Genomic DNA, 12,628 nt, shown 5'->3' on the forward strand with positions numbered 1-12,628 from the left:
ATCAGCCTGTGTTCTTAATTTCAATATTGTCCTGACTATATTTTGCACCTGCATCTGCAGAATCCGTCACAAAAATCTCGGACTTCCCTCCTCTAACACGTGCCTCTTGTCACTGAGCTCTTTGTAAATACTGTACTTTTCTTGACTTTTTTTTTGACAGAAAAACCCAGTTTGCACTTGAAAAGTCTTGATTTAAAAAAAATCACAACAGAAATCTGGACATACACTTGAATTGAACTGTTACATTTCTTCCACACCTTGAAAAGGCTGCTATAAATAAAACAATTTTACATATAGTTTTTAAATAAAATGAGAGAAGGAGAGTCATAGGTGCCCTGTGTGATTGTGAGTGCGAATGGTTCTCTGTCTCTATATGTTTGCCCTGTGACAGACTGGTGGCAACCTGCACAGGGGGTACCCTGCCTCTCGCCCTAAAACAGCTGGGATAGGCTCCTGCGACCCTGACCCGAGAGAATGGGTGTATTTTAAAATATAAATAATATTTCAAAGGTATTTCAAGGATTTCTTCCTAAGTTGAATTTTACACAAAAGTACTGCATTGATTGTTTTGGGGGGGTTTTTGGTTCAAATTCAGGATCACATCTGGACTCAGTTCTAACGCATTCACACACACGGTCATATAGAGAAATTCAAACTAGTACCAACAATTAACAATATTACTACTGTTCAGAATGAAATAAACTGAATTAACTTGCCTTGTGAGATCACCAGCTCAATGTGAGCAAGGTGGAGAAGCAGGAGGAGGAACCACATCGTCACCACAGCTCATGACTTGAGAGTGAGACAGACAAATGATGCGCTCAGCTTTATATTGCCATGGCTTCGCCCACCAAAAATGGAAATGAGCAGCATACGCGCCAAAGCTAGACTCACAAATATTAACTTAGATTGAAAGACACACAACTAACTAACACACAAGTGTCCTTACTTCATATACAGCACCTTTTTATGCTTTTCTCTTCATTAAACTAAAATTCCCCTTGATGCTGTGACACTGGCACACAACATACTGTATTAGAATGTACAATTGATCAACTGTTGATAAATTATAAATGTTAAGTTTAATAACTGATGCACATGGCTGTTTTGATGTTTTTAATTTGCTATTATTATTTTCATTTGAGATATTTCAATAAACTGATCTAGAAATGATTTTTTTACTCAGCACTCTCTATGACATAATTTTGACGCCATTAAATAATATCTGCCTCAACAGAGTCATAATATTGCTTCATGCAAACAAACTTAACATAGTTTACCAAGTTCTTTAATACTGATAAATTCAGTTAATCCATAACCACAGAAAAAAAGATGTGATGTTAACAAACTCTAATGTTATAAATGCAATTAATTTTTCTTGTGTTGCTTATGATGAATACCTTTATGCAAATGAGCACAGACAGATTATCATGTTCTTTAATACTAATAAATTTACATCACAAAATCAAAATAAGGATAGGTAACAAACATAAACACAATTTTTTAATTTAAAAAAATCATCATGAACATTTTTTAGCAACATTGTAATAATAGTAACACCAAAAATATTCCACATAGTTTTCTACAACTAACAGATAAAATAAGTTTTTGTCTTTGATTGTTTTCAATGATTCAACAGCAGCATGCATTTGCTGTGTATGAATGAGTATTAGGGCCAGGAGTATTAAACCCTCTACAAATACCTTGTGTAGACGAGTCAGTAGAATTGGTTTTAGTTGGTTTATTACCTTTTCAGTACAGAAACACAGTGGGACGATAAGTATTAATCACACTGAAAAGATGGTGCGGAGAGCTGCATCTGGTCAGAAGGAAAAACACACAAACTTGGAATAGATAGCCAGATTTGTGCAAAATGAAATAGCTGTGAATAGAAAGATGCAAGAATATTGATGCAGTAAAGAGTTTGTATTTTGTATCCCAAGATGGCTGATCAACTTATCTACACAAAGAGTTTTTAGAGAGTGTAGCAGCCGTGCCAGTTTGTCTTGAAACGGCAACTGTAACCTCCACATTTGACTTTTTTATCAAAGTATCACTTCAACTTTAATCTCAAAATATCTACTTTAATCCTGAAATAAACACTATTTATTTCTTCTTAACATGGTCCTAATACTCTGTCATAGCTGTGCCTGTTTTCAAAGAGCTCTATAAATAAATATAGTATGGTAAATCAATTTTAAAGAGCAACATTTTGTTTGATTTAAAATTAGTTTTTTAATCAGTGTCCTTAGCCGCAGCAGACAACTGTATAATTCCACTAGTATTGTGAAGAAGAAGGTTTCAAAGCATTTGTCTTTAATGAAGTTACATTAAATGTCAACTTCTATCGGTAACCCTGATATCTGAGATCATTATGTCCTTAAACAAAAACACAAAGCCTTAGGGAGCAGCACACACAGCAAAACATCAGCTCACATCAGAGAAATGTCAAACTATTAATATTCTTAGAAAGGAAATATTATTCAGTGAGAAAGAAAGACTTAAAAACAACAACCTCCTGCTGCATTTTATCAGACCGCATCTACAAGCTGTAAAATCTGTGAAAAAAGAAAAAAAAAAGAAATACACACATATATATATATATATATATATATATATATATATATATATATATATATATATATATATATATATATATATATATATATATATATATATATATATATATATATATATATATATATATATCATCCTGAAAGTAGAGAGCATGATATTTGAGTAAGGCTTTAAATAACATGAGGAATAATCAAAAATACTACACACAATATCCAAGTATTGTATTTCACAATGGCCAGGAGACATACACTCAAGTATGCATTGCCCAGTATATGCAGCATGTATACAGAATGTGATATATAAAATATGTATATAAACATTAACAACTAATGCATGGTAAAAACGCATCACTCTAATGGAATTATCCATCCTGACATTTTACATGTGAATGTTCCTGGATTGTGGTCACAGGTGTAAAATGAGTGTACGACAGAGCTGTGCGGCTCTGTGGCTGTCTGGCGGGAGACTTTTTGGAGCTGTGACTAACTGGAAACAACGTATTCCCCGCTGCCCTTTTGATTCTTAGTGAAATTCATTTACCCAAAAAGCCCATTTTGGCAACAAAACAAACCAAGTTGCTAAAAGGCCTGCAAGAGTTTTCTAGACATAAAGACATAAATTCTGGTTAAAGTGTCTCAGAGTCTCAAACTATCGAGGGAAGACACTTCAGGGTGCATTTGTTTTATTGTTACATACTTTATACGTCTTTATACTGTAGATATCATGAATGAATTATTAGCAGAATGTGCTTATATTATAAAAATGACAGCCAGGCCTGAGTTCTCCTGTAGACCCCCCAAATTTAAAAAAAATAATAATAATAAAAACAAAATCTACACATAAATCATAGCAATGAAAGTGTGATAATAAGGCCTTTCCTCGCCGACTGATTTATCGCTATCACTTTGTGACAGAGGTAGTGATGATGCTATAATAACATTAAGATTATTTTTGCCTTTTTTCCAGTCCCGTTATTTCTCCCCTCCTTGATGTGCAGAGAGTACAGAACACAGAGAGGCACACTTTACACACACTCTCATCAGGGTCTCTCCCTATTGTTATAAGAGACATAGATATAAATGTTTATATATATAATATAACCTATAAAAATATATATTTATAAACTACTGTCCAAAAGTCTTAAACCGCCTTTCATTTCTCTATATTTTTTCTAGTAGCTACATTAACTAGACTGAAACATGCACACATGCTTGAATTATTCATAGTGTGAAGTATTTTAACAAACGTACATATAATATGTATAATATATAGAAATTAACACACAGTATAATATTTAAATAAGATTTAAAATAAAAAATATTTTAAAAAATTGTAATATGTTTAATATATTAATAAAATATAGACTTATTTAAGAGAAATTTAGTGTGTACTTAACAACATTTTTAAATCAGGTGTTGAGACAACTTTAAAAAATGTTTTTCAACATTTTCTCTCATTTATGAATAAATTTCTTTCTTAATTTCACTCCTTTTTAAAAGTATATAAAATAAAATAATTATTATATATTTGTATATTTACATAATAAAAACTGTAAACCTATATTTGTATGTTTATTTTGTGTAAAAATATTTTTTGCTTGACATGTTTTTGTGTGTGTCTCAAAGCAAAGAATCAATGTCAAGGTTCAAAGTTGCGTATCATAACTCATTGTAAATTATTCACTTCTATCAGGCTCACTAAAATACAACCACACTGGAAAAACATCAAATTAATCTAATGAAACTCTCAAAATAAATACAATAATGTTTAACTATCACATGACATCAGTTGGCATTTTTTTCAAATATGCATAACACTGAAAAAAAAGAATTGTTTTTTTAATAGTTGTTGTGGAAATCTGTTTGATTTCCTCTCGAGTTCTATGGCACAACATTCTGAGTATTTGATGTCACATCGAGGCGTATGACTCACGCAGGGGTGTCTTGACCACATTTATCAGTAGGCTGATCAGAAATGAGGCATAACTGACACAACCATCAGCTCAGGGTAGGAGCTAGCTTAGCAGAAATAAAGCCACAAACATCTGGGTTGTATTTTTGAAACCAGATCGTCTATCTAGGCAGGAAACTGTGATCGTTCACATGCTTCTGCTTCAGACATATTCTCAGGAAACATGAAAGTATCAGCTCCTAACTGAGTTTTAAGTGTTTATTTGATGAAAAAATAGACGCACGTAGGGCTTATATTTGTTTTAAATATTTAAACAGCAAAGTCATGGTATTTTTCCCATTTGAATCAAACTGAACACTAAATTAAAGGGCACACCAAACAGCAAACAATACTCTCAGGGTGCACAACCACTCCTTGTTGCCCCCATAAGACAGTGTGAAAATACACATGAAACAATAACAAAATACAAGAAACTAATAAAATCAGTGCTTTCTTAACATAAATTAAGAAATCATGTGCAAGAACAACATACATGAAACAATGTTTTGAAAATATATTTTAAATTTCGGTAGCCACATCCAGGTCTGATTAAAGTGAGCACTGTCGAAAAAAAAAAAAAAAAAAAAAAAAAGGGGCAGGGATAGCTCAGTAGGTAGAGTGGTAGCCCCATGATCGGAAGGTCGGGGGTTCGACTCCACTGAACGGCTACCCTGAGGTACCTCCGAGCAAGGTACCGTCCCTACACACTGCTCCCCGGGCGCTGCACTGGCGGCTGCCCACTGCTTCACTGGGTGAATGGGTTAAATGCAGAGGAACTATTTTCCTATGGGGACTAACACGCACACTTTTTTCAGGGGATCACTTAAATAAAACCTGTTTGACAATGTGAAGTAAGATCTCAAAAAGCAACAGTCATGCCACAATTTCACTGACAGCTATCTGTCTTGTTAGAGCCATTTCTAAGGCTCTATCACTCACCAAACCAGGGTGATACCCATCAACCATTATGAGGTAAACTTAAAACAGAGGTAAGCCTTTACAGGAGTGGCTGGCCCACCAAAATGACTCCAAGAGCACATTGATGACTCGTCCAGGTCACAAAAGAACCCAGTGCAACATCAAATGCACTGGCTCATGCAGCAGGGCAATGATCCAAAACAGCAAGTCAAAAGATAAATAAATAAATACTGTAAAGGTTTTGAAGCAGCCTGATCAAAGTCCAGACTCACATCAGACTGATTTGCTTTGGCGTGACCAAACAGGTCGTTTGCGTGATGAAAAACCATTCAGTGTGGTTGACTTCAACAGTTCTGAAATGATCATTTCAAAATGGTATTTTGTATTTACTCTGGTTATTTTTGTCTCATTTCTAACATGTGTTTAATGATCTGAAACATGTAATTGTGACAAATGTGTAAAAACCATTTAATTCTGAGTACATTCATTTACTGACACAAATTTTCTCAGTAGTATCTATCAACATCTAATAACAATTATTAGGGACAGACAACTGATTAATAAAGTTTTTTGTTTGCTTCTATGAGGGAGTTACTAACAACTCTGATGGTAGGTGATCTTTCAAAAACAGCAATACAGCACTGATAGCCTTTAGCTACATGGAAAAAAACAGTGCCAATATATTAAAGCAGATGCAAAGACAAGAAAATTTCCTATGTGTGTATCACAAAAGATGAAATGATAATAACTAGGAAGTGGTTTAGGAAAAAAATACATGAATAAAACATGTATGTATGTGACTCTTTTTAAACGATACATCTGTGTGCCACAGAGAGAGACGGACATCTTAAAGTTCTGTCTTGTCTTTAACGTCTGAAAGGAAAAGGAAAAAGTATGACTTGTCACATAAAAAAAATTGGTACCGAACAAATCACAAACACAAAAATCACAAATAATTAAGTCAAACAATTCAGCAGATCCAGTACCTAACACAAAATACTGAAGCTAAAAAAATAAAGATTTTGAATGATGCTAAACCCAGAGGCATTGCATAGTTTGAAAAGTATAATAATTGCAGGTGTTGTATGACTAAAGCTTTATACTCACCCTGCCTGGCCTTTGAGTGAAGTGCTTTGAGGGAGAGTCAGTGATAGCAACACAATTGTGCTACATGTAAACTCTCAAAACATGATCATTAAAGAATGATCCTGAAGCCTTGCAAAATGCCTCATCATAGCAAATCTCCTTGTGCCTAAAACGAGTGGAGCGCGTTTGACCTTCTCTGCAGTACCAACACATGGGGCTTTTTTTCTAAAAATAAAGAAAAATGATTAAACCTTACTGTACAGCAACGATCACTGTAAATCATGACCAAATCATAACTATTCCCTGGAAAACAACATATTTGTTTATTTATTTTTTGGACATTTATAAACGTGTATATTTATTTATATTGAGTTGTGTATTATATTTAGTATTCATGTATAAAATGTCTACAAAAATATCAAGTTTTTCAAGAACAGAATTGTGAGACAACAGTAATTAAAAAGGACAAAAATGCATTTGTTTGTTTGTTATTAGACCTGTGTTTGTTAGTTATTAATGTTTCCAGCTGCCCTTTTTTGCCAAAGGCGCTCTGCCATCTGTAAAGGATTTTGCTAGCTTATAGGAAATGACATTTACATGACATGTTCCTGTCTGTTATTCATTTGATGTGTTCTCTGTAACAGAAGGAGATGAAATCACCCAATAACTGTCATTAAAAAGCTCATTGCACATCTATTTGGTTATCACACATTATAATATATTCTGTTTTCATTGTCACTGAGTAGATATAGGCTGTATTAGCAGAAATATTTGGGTTTTTTAAGAAGAACACAGTTGTACGTGTTGAGTACCATCATCAGAGACAGTCAGTAAATCAGGAAACCACATTTTACTCATAATTAGATTATAAATACTATATTATGATGAAAATTCAGATTAGTGTAGTTATGATGTTTTCAGAATCAGATACCAAGGAAATCCTGTAAAACCAGGAAAAAGTTTTACTTTTTTATTTATTCACACCGATATTTATTTTTGTTATTGATTTTATATTATTTTTAGCAGCCTTTTTTGTTGCTTTTAGTGCGAACAGTGCAGATAATAAATGCTTGCAATTTATTGTTTGGGTTTTATTTAGCTCTTGCTATTGTCCATGTTCACTCACTATCACACTACCATATTGTTATCAATAATGTCGGTCATTTCTGCTTTTCTTCAATGAAGAGCCAAAGGTTGTTAAAAGAACACCATCTTGAATGTGACTTTGGTTCAAATCAACCAAAAAATGTTTGATTTATAGACTCCAACTGTTTTTGGGCAGATTTTTTTTCAGTATTTATTTTTTTAAGTAACTTGACTGATTCTTTTATAGTGGTTTCTCTACTCCTTAAGCGCTTTCGCTCTGATTAACACATTGCAGAGCAACTTAAGATTTAGTATCTAAATCCTGCATAACTACTCCACCATATATTAGCATAATAGCTTGGCAAAACTGTTCAAACCCTGCCCCAGAGAGAAAAAAACAAAAAAGTGCAGACTCCTTGAATCTAAATAAAAAAGGCATATGTTTACCACTGTGAAAACTAATGATTTAAAATATTAGCAAGAAGTTCACTTTAATTAGATTTAATTTATATAGGGCCAAACACAAAAGCAGTTGGCTCAAGGCACTTTATATGCAAGGTAAAGACTAAACTATAATACAAGTAAGAGACAAAATTTTGAAATATTTCACTTCTCTACCTCTAGGAGGATGTGTGAATGGTATGCATTTCAACTTAATGGAACTAATATAAATACTACATGGATGCTGCCAGTACTGACATTTCATGCACAGTTTGACAATGATGGTTAAATAATGCTGAGATCTGGTTCAGATTATCAGGTGGTATTGATGAAGGTGGGTTTACACCTGATGAAAAACATTTGGGAACCACTGCTTTAAACAACAAGTTAATTCAAACGTACTTATGTAGCACTTTTAATCTCAAGACATTTTGCCGTGCATTGCACTCAAATAAATGCATCTGAAAACATTTACCCAGAACCCACATCCACCTCACACATGTAAACCAGAAACAAACAGCTAGAGTACCCCACACTTGTGCGTGCCCACACACACACACACACACACACACACACACACACACACACACACACACACACACACACACACACACACACACACACAGAGTAACAAGTAAGAACCCTGAGAAATGCTTTCAGTTTAGCATTAACACTAGCATCCCCAGGCTTCTACCTTTCTACCTATAAAACCCGAGAGCAGTCAAATGGTGGAAGTGGAAGCTAAATTGGCTAGTCATTCATATGTATATTAGGTCGTTACCTAGGAATTCTGGAGGGAGGGGAGTGGGGGTGAGTGATTGAGGGGGTGGGGGAGTGGAGTGTTTCAGTTTGCCATCTTAGGGAGAAATCAACACATGTCCTTTGTATGTCCTTTGTTGCTGACATTTATTGATGAAAACAGTACAAAAAACCAACCATTTGTACACATATTTACAAATAATGATAAAAAGTGAGTGAGTACATTTCAACATTTTCAGCAATCACTCACAATCCTGGCACTGCCACGGTATCTGTCGTCTGCATTTACCACATGTGTACCTGTAGCAGTGAACACATCGCACAGTGGCCTGATTTTTTTTGCATCTGTGTACTTGGATTTTAGGTCGCAAGCCACCCAAAACTTGCTCCATGCACCACTCAGCAGGCCATTTGTAAATATGTGTACAAATGGTTGGTTTTTTGTACTGTTTTTATCAATAAATGTCAGCAACAAAGGACATACACCCATGTGTGTTGATTTCTCCCTAAGATGGCAAACTGAAACACTCCAAGTTGGTGACTTTTGGAGATTTGTTTCCCTGGATGATTGAGAATGCATCAAGATGAAACACAAAAGGAAGCTCACCGCTTTTAGCAGCTCCCCCACCCCCTCAATCACTCAGTGAGTGATTGAGGGGGTGGGGGAGTGGAGTGTTTCAGTGTTTCAGTTTGCCATCTTAGGGAGAAATCAACACATGTCCTTTGTATGTCCTTTGTTGCTGACATTTATTGATAAAAACAGTACAAAAAACCAACCATTTGTACACATATTTACAAATGGCCTGCTGAGTGGTGCATGGAGCATGTTCATTGGTTCATGGACCTCCCTGAACTAATGGCATTTACTGAAAATGTTGAAATGTACTCACTCACTTTTTATCATTATTTGTAAATATGTGTACAAATGGTTGGTTTTTTGTACTGTTTTCATCAATAAATGTCAGCAACAAAGGACATACACCCATGTGTGTTGATTTCTCCCTAAGATGGCAAACTGAAACACTCCAAGTTGGTGACTTTTGGAGATTTGTTTCCCTGGATGATTGAGAATGCATCAAGATGAAACACAAAAGGAAGCTCACCGCTTTTGTTGCTGCCATAAATGCCATTAGTTCAGGGAGGTCCATGAACCAATGAACATGCTCCATGCACCACTCAGCAGGCCATTTGTAAATATGTGTACAAATGGTTGGTTTTTTGTACTGTTTTCATCAATAAATGTCAGCAACAAAGGACATACAAAGGACATGTGTTGATTTCTCCATAAGATGGCAAACTGAAACACTCCACTCCCCCACCCCCTCAATCACTCACCCCCACTCCCCTCCCTCCAGAATTCCTAGGTAACGACCTAATATACATATGAACGACTCCAGCATTTGACTGACTGCTCTCCGGCTTTTAAAGGTAGAAACGCAAAATGATGACTCCGCGGTCAATTTAGCCAATTTAGCTTCCACTTCCACCATTTGACTGCTCTCGGGTTTTATAGGTAGAAAGGTAGAAGCCTGGGGATGCTAGTGTTAAATGTGGATGCAGATGTCGAAGATCTCAAGTCACATCGACAGTTTGTTCCACTGAAAAGGATTAAACTAATCCAAAGCATCATCAATCTGGGGCTCACCACTTGAGAGGAAGACTTTTCAGTCCTGCTCCTAGACCTAAGTGACTGTCAGGGTTCCTGGGTCATTGACCCAGTGTTTTTTAAAGTTTTGGACTTTGTCACTTTTTATTTTCCACGTGTTTTTTGTTTTATTATCTTAGTCATCTGTCTGTGTTCTGTTCTACTTCCTATGTATCATTAGTTAGATTATTAGTTGATCCAAATCACAAATCTGTTTGGTGTTGTGTCAGGAAGGGTGTCTGTTAGAAACTGATTTGTTTCCACATTTTCACAGTTTCCCGGTTCTGACCCATTATTATGGAATTACATAGAATAAAAGGCTTTATTGGGATTGTATTGTATTATGAGGTCTTTAATATAAGATTATTCAAGACATTGTATGTGACGAAAATCATTTTAAATTTGATTCTGGATCTAACATGGAGCCAATGAAGAGAAGCCAATATAAATATAAGTAAACTAATGAAGAAGATCTGTAATTATTTATTTGTCTGCTTTCCTGCATGTTCAGCATGCTAGTCTATTTTTTGCATCACTTCCTCTTTGCCACATTGACAAACTCAGTATTTACATCATTACTCTTTAGTCCAGTAATTTTTTTTGCCTGCCTTCTGTAAGCCAATCAGCCTCAGCCTCTTATATGCTACCTATTTAATGAAATACTTCTTCTTTATTTTTTATTTTTTGGCACAAGCAGAGCAAAGTGAACTGGAATCACATTCCTTGTATAGACTTAGCCAAAACAAGGTCCTGTCCTAATTCCTATCACTGGCCGGATTCTATGTTCTTATGGTGAATCATCGGAATTTAACTGTCAAATAGCCTATTAACTTCTCCATCTCAATTAATCATGCTGAATTGTTCTCAGTAAAGAATTCTGGGTTTTTTTTTGTTATTATTTAAGTAGAATTGAAGTCAGATATGTTTTGGACGGTTGTAGATCTCTGCTTTAGTCTGTTTGGTTTGAGGGATGTCATCAATATCATCTTCAATTTCCTGTGAACCTTCCACTTTGTCACCCCATGGGCTAAGTTGAAAAAAAAATGGCAGACTAAACTGTGACAAGTCCAATTCCTGATGCTTATATAAATTTACTACATAGTGGTATTTAATGGGAAAATCCTGTGATGAAACTGGTTCAAAACTTTTCAGTGCTTTCATTGTGGATGCCTAATATATTATACTCCTGATATGTTATTTTTTTGTATAGTTACAATACTTTCATGTTTCAGATCCAGCTTTCCATCCATTTTCTTCTGCTTATCCGGGGCCGGGTCACAGGGGCAGCAGCCTAAGCAGAGAAGCCCAGATGTCCCACTCCCTGGCCACCTCTTCCAGCTTGTCTGAAGGAACACCAAGGCACTCCCAGGCCAGCCAAGAGATATAATCTCTTCAGCGGGTCCTGGATCTGCCCTGGGGCCTCCTCATGGTGGGATATGCCTGGAGCACCTCACCCAGCAGGCATCCAGGAGGCATCCTTGTCAGATGCCCAAACCACCTCAACTGAGCGCCCACACAGATGGCTGGACACCTCACCCTAAAGGAAAAACCAGCCACCCTTCGGAGAAAGCTCATTTCTGCTACTTTTATCCGGGATCTCCTTCTTTTGGTCACTAACCACAGTTCGTGACCATAGTAGAAGGTGGGGAAGTAGATTTACTGGTAAATTGAGAGCTTCTCTTTTACGCTTAGCTTTCTTCAGCCACAGCATCAATACATCTATTGATCTCCAACTCCCTTCTCTCCTCACTTGTGAACAAAATTTCGAGATACTTAAACTCCCCCACTTGGGGCAGAAACTCATCCCTGACTGAGAGTTGGCACTGCACCCTTTTCTGGCTGAGGATCATGGCGTCAGATTTGGAGGTGCTGATTCTCATTCCCGCCGCTTCACACTCAGTTGTGAACCACTCCAGTGCGAGCTGAAAGCCATAACCTGATGAAGCCAGCAGAACCACATCATCCTCAAAAAGCAAACATGAGATTCTGAGACCACTCAAGTGGTCTGAGACCATTCTGTCCATAAAAATTACGAGCAGAATCAGTGACAAACGGCAGCCCTGGCGGAATCCAACACCCACATGAAACAAGTCTGACTTGACTATGCTCTTGCGATGGTTGTATAAGGATCACCCTTGGATATCCTTGAGAGGGTATAGACAAAAA

The sequence above is a fragment of the Aulonocara sp. 'chitande type north' Nkhata Bay genome, linkage group LG20 (genome assembly GCF_057382095.1).
Source record: "Aulonocara sp. 'chitande type north' Nkhata Bay isolate Kocher_YH1m ecotype deep benthic linkage group LG20, A_spYH_male_GT1.1, whole genome shotgun sequence".
Taxonomy (NCBI): Eukaryota; Metazoa; Chordata; class Actinopteri; order Cichliformes; family Cichlidae; genus Aulonocara; species Aulonocara sp. 'chitande type north' Nkhata Bay.